This window comes from Cornus florida, unplaced genomic scaffold (assembly GCF_030987335.1).
Source record: "Cornus florida cultivar Cherokee Brave unplaced genomic scaffold, ASM3098733v1 CherokeeBrave_3.0.0_Hap2_Chr08, whole genome shotgun sequence".
NCBI lineage: Eukaryota > Viridiplantae > Streptophyta > Magnoliopsida > Cornales > Cornaceae > Cornus > Cornus florida.
Window position 1 is genome coordinate 33,369,815 of NW_026775578.1, and position 10,183 is coordinate 33,379,997.

The 10,183-nt window shown below is 33.7% G+C and overlaps 1 pseudogene; it reads right to left on the minus strand.

Moving 5' to 3' along the window:
• Positions 1-7,182: 7,182 nt before the first annotated feature.
• LOC132271209 (putative pentatricopeptide repeat-containing protein At1g12700, mitochondrial) lies at positions 7,183-9,958 on the minus strand (annotated as a pseudogene).
• Between the last annotated feature and the right edge of the window lie 225 nt (positions 9,959-10,183).

Consider the following 10,183-nt stretch of genomic DNA (forward strand, 5'->3'; position numbering starts at 1 on the left):
AATAATATTTTCGTTAAATTTTATAGGATAAAAACAAAAAAAATCGCCTAATTGATTTCGAAAAGAACAATGCTTGCCTTAGGCTCTCTTTCTTATAATGAGGTGGCCCAATAAAACATCAACGGGTATTAAAGTTTTAAAAGAAAAAAAAAATGATGACTACAGGCTCTCACGCAGCGATATATATTACTTCTTTATTTTAAATCTAAAATCAAACAATGTTTATTTTTAATTTTCGTACATCACCACCATCATAAATTCACAAAGTTTAGTGATTTTTAATCAGTTATTTGATTTTCAAAATCGTACAAGTCACTCAATTATCTTTACTCGGTAAATATCTTTATCTAGAACATCAATAATCTATTTTACTTCCTTTGTATATGTGTGTAGATTTATAACTGTAATTTATAATTTTTTTTCTTTGTGTTCTTTTTCTGAATCTCAAAGACGTTATCGAAGCTTCATACTGGAACCAATAACAACTTGCAAGTTTAGATTTTATTGTCTTTAAATTTTGTTTGTTTGATTTTAGATTCAAAACATAGAAATAATATATATGGCTGCCTGAGAAAGAAAGAGCGAAGGATCACTTTGTATTCCGTGTAGTCATCATTTTTTTTTTAAAAAAAAGAAAAAAAAATTTTAACACCTGTTGATATTTTATTGAGCTATCTCATCATAAGAAGGAGATTCATTTTTATGCTCAAGACAAACATTGTTCTTTCAAAAATATATTTTGATCAATATTTTGGATACCATTACATTGTTATTACGCTATCAACTAATACCGTAAACTAAAAACTACACTTTTTTTTTTTTTTTTTTTTTTTTTTTTTTTTTTCCGTATGCACTTAATGGTTATATGCAAATATTTTTCATTGATCAATAAATCTTATCTTAGTTTTTATTTTTAATATTATGAATCTATATTTATTTTTAATATTATGAATCTATATTAAGACTCATATCGTGTATATGTATTTTTTTTATTCCTCTTTTACCCTTTATATTATGTTTCTCCCCGATAATTAGATATAATAATACGACTGGAGTGCCAATCCTGAAGTATATGCTTCCCTGTAGAATATAATATAAATGCCAAAAATGAATTATTGCATACTTTATTGTAATGAACTTGTAAATCTATTTAGGGTTTGTTTGGTAAGGTGGAAGTAGTGGTAAAGAGAGAGGAGGAGGAGGAGGAGGAGGAGGAGGAGGAGAAGAAGAAGAAATTAAAATTTTTAGCAGCTGATTTTCCCCAATACTTTGTACTTTATCCTTCCATTTAATTTATCAGTTATATATATTCATCTCTAAAAATAAAAATAAAAAAATAAAATTGAATAGCATACTGTAATTTACCCACAATTAATCCAATTGAAGGAAACATGTTAGGCTCAGTTTCGTATGCTTGGATAAAATAGAGTAAAATGATACAAATTCTATGGAATATTGTCGAGCTGGCTCATGTTGATTGTCATTTTTATTTGTTTTAAGCTTGTCCTTTAAATAAAAAAAGAAACAAAAAATAATTCAGATTTTCAATATGGAATGAAACTAGTAATTAATTACTACTGATAACTTTTATTTTTATTTTGTTGTTAATTGTAAACCATTGATAATATATTTGTTGTTGAATTAATAAGCTCAATTTATTATAGATAATAAAATATGGTGCAAGAAAAACACATGTAATAAATCTAATAATATAATTCGATTTTTTTAATTTAAAAAATGTGAAAATATTCATACGAAAAAATACAAACATAGATATGTTCGGGTATAATATTTTTTGTTTAAAAGTTCGCCATAGAATATTTTCATTTCAATGAAAGATTAGTAATAATATTAATATAAACTTTCATCATGTCACATTATAAAAAGAATGTAAAAATTAATCAGAAATAAAGTAAATAAAAGCAATTTATTCATAACCACAACATTATATATATATATATATATATATAGTTATTTATATAAGGAGATAAAGCTATCATCTAATTTATTTTGAAATTTTTAGGAGTTTTAATTGAACTCAACCACCGGATATATATGTATAGGTCTAGAATTAGTTGTATTAAGTTTTTACCAACGTTGCTATCTTGAGGATTCTACGCGTTCGTTGTTGTGAAGCGAAGTAAAGTCAGGCAAGTTAATTCTTGCTTATATTTCTTTATGTATATTTTTGGTGTGGTTATTATCATGAATGTTTATGATTTAAATATAGATCAAGTGGAAATTGATTTTAGTCTGAGCTTTGGAGATTGCATATGTAAGTGTAGAATTGAATTGATGATAAGGAACTATATGATGTTTTATACTGTTTGCGGGGTTTATTAATTTACTAGTGGATTTATACAACAGTTCAATAATGCAATGTGCAAGTGTATGGTTATGGTGTAGTTTTCAATCATATTAAGATTGTTAGTTTTATATTAAGTTTGATAGATGAACTTAGTTTTTCTTTATATAGTCATGAATTAGTGTGAGCCAATTAATCATGTAATACCCCTAATTTTTGAAAGGATAGTCTCGGTAATTTGTTTAATTGTTTTCTGTTTATTAATTATTTTTGGTTCATTAATTTGTTTAATTGTTTTCTGTTCAGTGTTATTTGAATTAATTAGTTAGTTTATTTGTTTTCTTTGGGTTAATTAATTATTTGCATTCTTTACATTAATTGGAATTTTTATTTGTTTCTTTAATTGAATTAGTAGTTAACTTGGAATTTTTATTGTTGAATTAGTAATTACATGTTTTAATTTGTGACTAGGTATAAAAGTGTGGTTAGGGTTTTAGTTCTGTTTAGGTTTAGGTTTATTTAAGGAGCCGACAAGGTTTATAACCTAGGTTGAGTTTATGGGCCTCGTTTCAGACTGTAGGTATAATTGGACTTAGGGTTTTGGTTGCCTATAAATACATAAGAAAAGTCTGCTTAGGGAACAAAATAATACAACCAAAACACGTCTGTGGAATTAGAAACGAGGAACAGAGGAAGTTGCAGTAGGAGTCGCCGGAGATTGTAGAAGACAACGTAGAGATTTTAACAAAAACCTCAAAAGGCAAGTTCTAACCTTACTCTCTCCCTTATACTCGTGTTCTTTGCATACTCAATGGTTCCAGGATGAATTACATGTTTAAAAATAAAAGACGTTGTCTGTGTCATGCCTAGAGTGTAACTGAAACTGATTTTGGTTTAAAACTTGTAAACTGTTAAACTTTGAACTGTCTTATTTAATTCTTGGTTTAATCCATATTAGTAGCATAATAAGGACTGAGTTAAGGACTGGAATCTTCTAGGATTAATTGAAACTCTCTGAAACCCTCTACTGTGAAGTGTCGGAGGCGTAAACGGCGACCGGAGAGGAGAACACGAAGAAGAGGAGGGAGAGAGCCAGCTCCTATTGGATTGGAGCCGGCTCCCCTTGGACTGGAGGCGGCTCCAATGGTCTAGGAGCCGGCTCCAGGGCCATTGGAGGCGGCTCCAATATTCTGGAGCCGGCTCCAGGTTGTTTATGCGTGAGTTTTGATTCTGTGGGTTGTTTTTCCAAATTTTTTCAGTGATTAGGCTTCCTACTGATTGTTTTAATGTGTTTATTGGTGAATGAATACTGTAATGGGTGATTTAGGAGTGGTCTAGGGTAAACATAAATATGCAAAGACCAGATTAACATAAAATTGGACACAAAGCGTTAACCATTAGGATTACATGGAGTTAATTACGAAGGTCTTGTAGACTGTGTAGATTTGGAGTTTCTAATTTCTTAATTATATTAGAAATTTTCTGTGAGAGCTTGTCCACTCGAATTATATGTTCATGGAAATAGAAACTATGCTAAAAATTTATATTTCACTGAAAATTAGTTGGTGATTAAATTTAACTGTTAGTGCGGCAAGTTGTTGGACAGGAAACTATAAGTATAATAGATTACTTATATTTATTCTGCATGCTATAGATGTGAGTGGGAAAATATCTATTTAGGCTCTGTTAATTCTATGAAAACTGGGAATAGGTCATCATTATAAATAAAGCCCTGTATGATGAAATTATGGATTCTGAATTGGCTTACTTAAGCATGTTTGTTAATCTGTTCTAATATGTTTAGTTTGGAACTGTTGGTATTGACATTTATATGGTCATTATTTTGTCAACTGTGAATGTAAATAAGCAGGTTGGTTATCTATGTCAATATGCATAGTAAGGAGTAGTTGACATTGATATTTATATTTTCAATGTGAATCAATTATTGGTATTTTTAAGAATGGTTGCTAATGCATTCTCTTATGTTTAGTATGGAATTGTTGATATTGCTGTTATAATTATTGATACTTTATCAACTATTGGACGGATTGGATTGTATGTACCGGTATGGGACGGTGACATACTGGGTTTGGATTAGCTCAAATTGCTAAGTCCTACCTATTTTGGAGTAAGGGCACGGGTTATAAACTACAATCCTCCTTATATATATAAGTCGGTACGGTTGACTACGCCGAGTGACTTACTGGATTTCTGGTGGATGGATAGAAACGGAGTTTAGATATATTTGTATGTTACCGTGTCATGAGCTTGAGTCTCAGTGTCGACGGTTAGGGTGCGTATATGCAGTTGGATGTGTAGCTGACTGTGAAGGTTGAGGTATACCCTGTTTAGGTTTAGGTACTCATACCCACTCAGGTGCGTATTGTGTGATGCCTTCTATCCAGGTTGAGACCCCCTTCATGGCCTAGCGAGAGTCCAGTAGTGTGGATATATTTATGTACAGATTATTAGTTATTGTTGAACTATTTAGTATGTACATGCGTATCGAGTCTCTGCTTGGATTGTAGTAGGTTAGAACTTGTTCGTGGGCCTGACCCACTCCTATTTTTCAGGTGTACGTCAGTTCCAGGCTTGAGCTTGTTTGTGCTGAGCAGAGACGATCTTCCATTCTACCGAAGATGTAGGGTTTCTTTCCAGATCTTGGATTTGGGTTTTATCTTTTATTTTACTTTCATTTAGTGTGAGACTTTTATTAGGGGTCCACTAGAGATGGATTCCCGAGTTGTTCAAATTATGGATATTTGGTTTATCAAATTTAAGTATTTAATTATTTAAGGATTATCTTTTAGTTTTTTTTCAGCTTTAAACTTTCATTTCTTAATTCATTTTGTATTCTGTGTTCGCTATAAAATATTAATTGTTTGATACTCCCTCGGGTTTGGGCCTGGGCCTGATCAACCCGTGTCTCGGATCCGAGGGGTATCACAAATCATGATTGGGAGTACATATTGGCTGGTTATACTGGTTTAGAAAGTTGTCATATGTGTCATCTGAATTGCAAGATACCATACTAGGTAGGGTAGCAAAACCGATTTAGAAAATAGCTCAGTGATTATGTTAGAATGTTGTCTGGGTAAGTACTAGCCATTATTGAATGAATCCAGATCAAGAATTGGGAGCTTCAGTAAGAAACCATAAGCTAGTAGTAGGCTTTACAACAACTAAATACTTGGGATTGATGCAAGTGAGTGCAGTAAATGGCGAAAATAGAATAAATGGTAATGATTAGTCGAGACTATTGATTTAGTTAGGCACGGTCCAGGACCTGCCCATCGCGAGTGTGTTTTTACTGTTATGGTCACTTATATGTGTGTGTGTATATATATATATATATTTATATATGTATATCTTCTTTTTTTTTTACTTATGTCAGTAGGTGCAGAAGAAGTTTAAGAAATGCAAGTGACCTATTAATTGGAGTAATGAATGAATTAAATTTAGATTAAGGATGAAGGTGGTGTTGGCAGTAAATGGGTTGTGAGGTTTTGCATGTCATGAATTAATACAGTCATTGATATATATATATAATTTTTCTTTAAGCCCATAGTTACTGGTACATTTTGGAGCCATTAGAATTAGATATTTAAGGTTGGCTTTATGTTGATGGCAGACCTTAAATTTGTTGGTATAGCAGGTAGTATACAAATTTAATGATATTGAAGTTGAAATTTAGAGTATAGGTTACAACCTAATGTAATTAGGGCTATGAGTTGGTATGTCGGTATTTATTAATTAATAAATTAATTATTAATTATGGTGTTGGATAAACTCATAATATTATGAGTGGGAATTGTTTAAATATATTTAGTGTTTAATTAAAGTGATTAAACAAGTTGGAGCAGTAGTGGTCTGGAGCAGTAGTGGTCTGGGACTTACACGATGATGAGTTTGTTGAGCGCAGTCAGGGACTGTCTACGGGAGTGAATTACTCTTTTGTTATGACCATTGGGCTAAAGGTGCCCTTAGTATGTGGACGTGGTCAAGGGCCATCTGGGTGAGTAGACGTATAATCCAACCACATGTGTGTATTTGGTAGTCAGAAACTATGCAATTCACACAATTTATTCGGAGTGGAGCCAGGGGCTCATGTGAGGTAATGGCATTAAAACGCCAATTGGTTGAGGGGAGCCAGGGGCTCATGTGAGGTAAGTGGAATTTTTAGTAATTTAAATTTTAGATGGGTTACAAATTCACAGTTTGAGTTAATGTTATAGAATGACGATGATTAGTGGATATTTCGAAGTCACTTGTATATGTATTTATATACGGATTATAAGTAAGGATTGACTTGCTGAACGATGATTGTGTTTAGCAATTTCTTGCTGAGCTTGTGAGCTCACCCCTTTATTACTTTTAGGTGCACATGGATTTAGCTTGCAAAGGAGGGTCAGTGAGAGAAGGAGATTTCCGGATTTCTACATTATGATTTATTATTGTTTCTTAGTAAACACTTTATAATAAAAATCACTTTGTTGGTGGAATTTTAAATTAGTTGGGGATGTAACAGATTTCCTTTGGATTGATGGATTTTTCAATAAAATGTTTTCTTACTGATTTTATCATGGATTATGGTGGATGAATGATGTGAGTCATGTACCAAGTTTTAGTATAAGACAAGGGTTCTTGTGTTAGAATTTGCGGGGCGTGACAATAACAATGTATGCTTGTCTATCATGAACCACGGATATTTCTACGAAGTAGCCATACCTGTGTCGTGTTGGTGTCGGACACTCCTCGAACGTGTATCCGACATTTCATATACATGTCTGTAACTAAAAATAAATTTTTATTATTTCGGACACTTTGCCGACTTTCATAGCTATGAAATCAACCCAATCTCAGTTGAAATTGTTGCATGATATGGTCCAATGAGCTTATAGTATTCACACTATTAAAACTATTTTGGCATATAATTTTGTGAAGAATGACCTTGCAGATAAGCACACATTGGTAAATTTCAGTCTCTCTGGGACCATTGAAACACCAGTACCATATGGCGAAGAAAAAAGAAAAAAAAAACACCAGTACCATATGATTCAGCAGCAAACTAGGTTTTCTTCAGAATCTAAGAATAAAGTAACTTCAACAGGAATATAAAGGAAACAGTGCATCTGAGAGATGAGAACACAATTTCTTCTTGTTCTACCAGCAAATAACCTATAAAGGATCTGATGGATCCATAAGAGCTGCCATTTTTTTTTTCCCTAGTAACTAACGAAAAAACAATTAACTACAAAGGTAAGAAGGGCATACATTGTATGGTATCATTCCCATATGCTTCAGCAGCAACTGCTCTTTCTTCATATAGAAACAATCCCTTGCCCGTTCTCACTAAGCCACCTTCCTTACCCATCTAGTCAATCAGTTTAATACAACAAATCCCTCTGTCATTCTTCTCAAGTTCCCTAACATTACCCAACTCGGGTTCTCTCCTTCATACTTCTCATGGAACAATAATTTCACCCAAAAAACACGAAGAAGAAACTGATGCAAGCATTAGTAGGCCATGCATACAGCACACAGCAAGGCAACGGAATATTAAACTTTGACCTAACATCAGAAAAACCAATAGAGTTCACAGAAACTTATTAAGCATCTCCAAAACTGACTCATCCAATCCACTATTATTTGATAAATTCAATAATAGGGCCATTGTACATGCATCAGCAGAGAATCCTTTCTCAACCATTTCTTGAAGAAGTTGCATTGCCCTTAACGTCTCATTGTTTCGAAAAAATCCCTGCACAATTATATTGTAAGTGCAACCATCTGGTGAGCAATCACTCTCTTCCATTTTCTTGAGCAACATGTTTGCTTCGCTTAACAACCTTTTCTTACAGAGTCCATTGATCATAATAGCATATGTGCGAACATCAGGTCGCAACTTTTTGGAAGAAAGACTACAAAAGAGTTCCCTTGCAGCTTTAATGTTTCCAGCTCTGCACATACCATCAATGAGGATATTGTAAACCACAAGGCCACTACCTCAGCAAAACATTGGTTCTTACACAATCCATTTAACAAAGTAGAGTAGGTCACAAGATTAGGATGTTGGCCACGGGCCAGCATCTCCTTTAAAATTTGTTGTGCAACTAAGGGTTTTCCCACAAGCCAGAAACCACCTATAAGAGTGGTGTAAGTAACAGTATCAGGAACCAATCCTATCTGAGAAATTTCGTGAAAAAGTCTTAGAGCATCATCCATTCTTTGCTTCTTACAATATCCATTAATCAGGATGGTATAGCTCCAAACATCATATGCACAACCCCTACCAACCATGGAATCAAATATCTTCTTTGCCTCATCAAATTTACTTTGCAAACAATATCCACCCATCAGTGCATTGTAAGTGACTGTGTTAGGCTCCTCGCCTCTTTGAATCATCTCTTCAACTATTTCTACTGCTTCTGCAACCTTCCCTTCCTTACAAAGTGCATCCACCAACATATTGAAGGTTCTTACATTTGGATTGATTTTTTGGTTGACCATTTCATTCAACAATCTTATAGCCTGTTTCCATTGGCTTGAATTGCATAGGCCATGGATTAAGGAGTTGTAAGTGACAACAGTTGGTGAAATGCCTTTATGGATCATTTCTGAAAAGAAGTCAAAAGCCTCAGCTACCAATCTGTCCTTGCAAAGACTGTCAATAATCATATTATAATCCAAAACATCAGCTACCTAATTTCTCTCTTCCATCTTTTTAACCAATTCAATAGCTGCGCTGGTGTTCCCTGTTTTGCACAACCCATTTATAATGGTTCCACAAGTAACTTTACCAGGTCGAAATCCTCTTGCCCCCATGTGATTAAACAACTCTACCGCCTGATCTATTTTATCCTCGCTGCAGAGTCCCCTCATCAAAGTGCTGAGCATTGTGCAATTCACTTCATAACCAAGCTTCAAAGTTCTCCCCAGAACAGCGAAACCCAACTCGACCCGATTCAAATGGCAGTAGCAATTCATCAAGATGCCCAGAGTATAAGCGTCTGGCTCTACCATTCCAGAGGACTCCATTTGGTTAAGCAAAGAAATTGCAGTGGTGTAATGTTTCATTCCCACAATGGCCCCTAACAATTTAGTAAAATGCACAATTGAAGGAAGAGGTCGCATTTGAGACATTTGATCAAACAGTGAGAGTGCATCGTCAAGGTTAGTGAACTCAAAACTAAATTGATTTCTGACAGACTTGGTAAAGTTAGGTTTTTGATAATTACCTGTTTGGGAATGGAATGAAGCCCTTGAATTGTTTCTAGCAAATGAATAATCAATGAAGGAAGTAACACAATGATTAAGAGAAGTTGTAGACTTATGGGTACCTTTCTGGCGAGAGAGAACACCACCATTTCTAGAATTTGAGGAGACAATAACACTTCTTTTCATCATCTTTCAGCTCTCTCTCTCCGCGAGTGCGTGTGAAGAGTGAAGCTGGTTGGCTTGCTCAATCAAAAATTGTTCTCGTACATTTTTTTGGTAAGTAAACTGACAAAAGAACACGAATGGGGTTGTCTCACATTTCCTAAAGGAAACTTCTGAGTTCTTTGGAAGGGGTGGGGTTCAAAACTTCTATTTTCTCACACTCCAGGCTTTCTTTGTCTTTGACTTTCATGATGCAGAAGTAGAAGAAATGAGTTTTGACCTCTCAAAAAAAGTGTTTTGCCTAGAATACCTTGCTTCTGTACTTTAAATATAAAATTAAACAATGTTCCTTTTTAATTTCGACATATCACCACCATCATAAATTCACAAAGTTCAATAATTTTTAATCAAAAAGTCACTCAATTATTTTTACTCGCTAAATATATAATTTTTAATCAGAAAGTCACTCAATTATCTTTACTCTGTAAATATCTATCT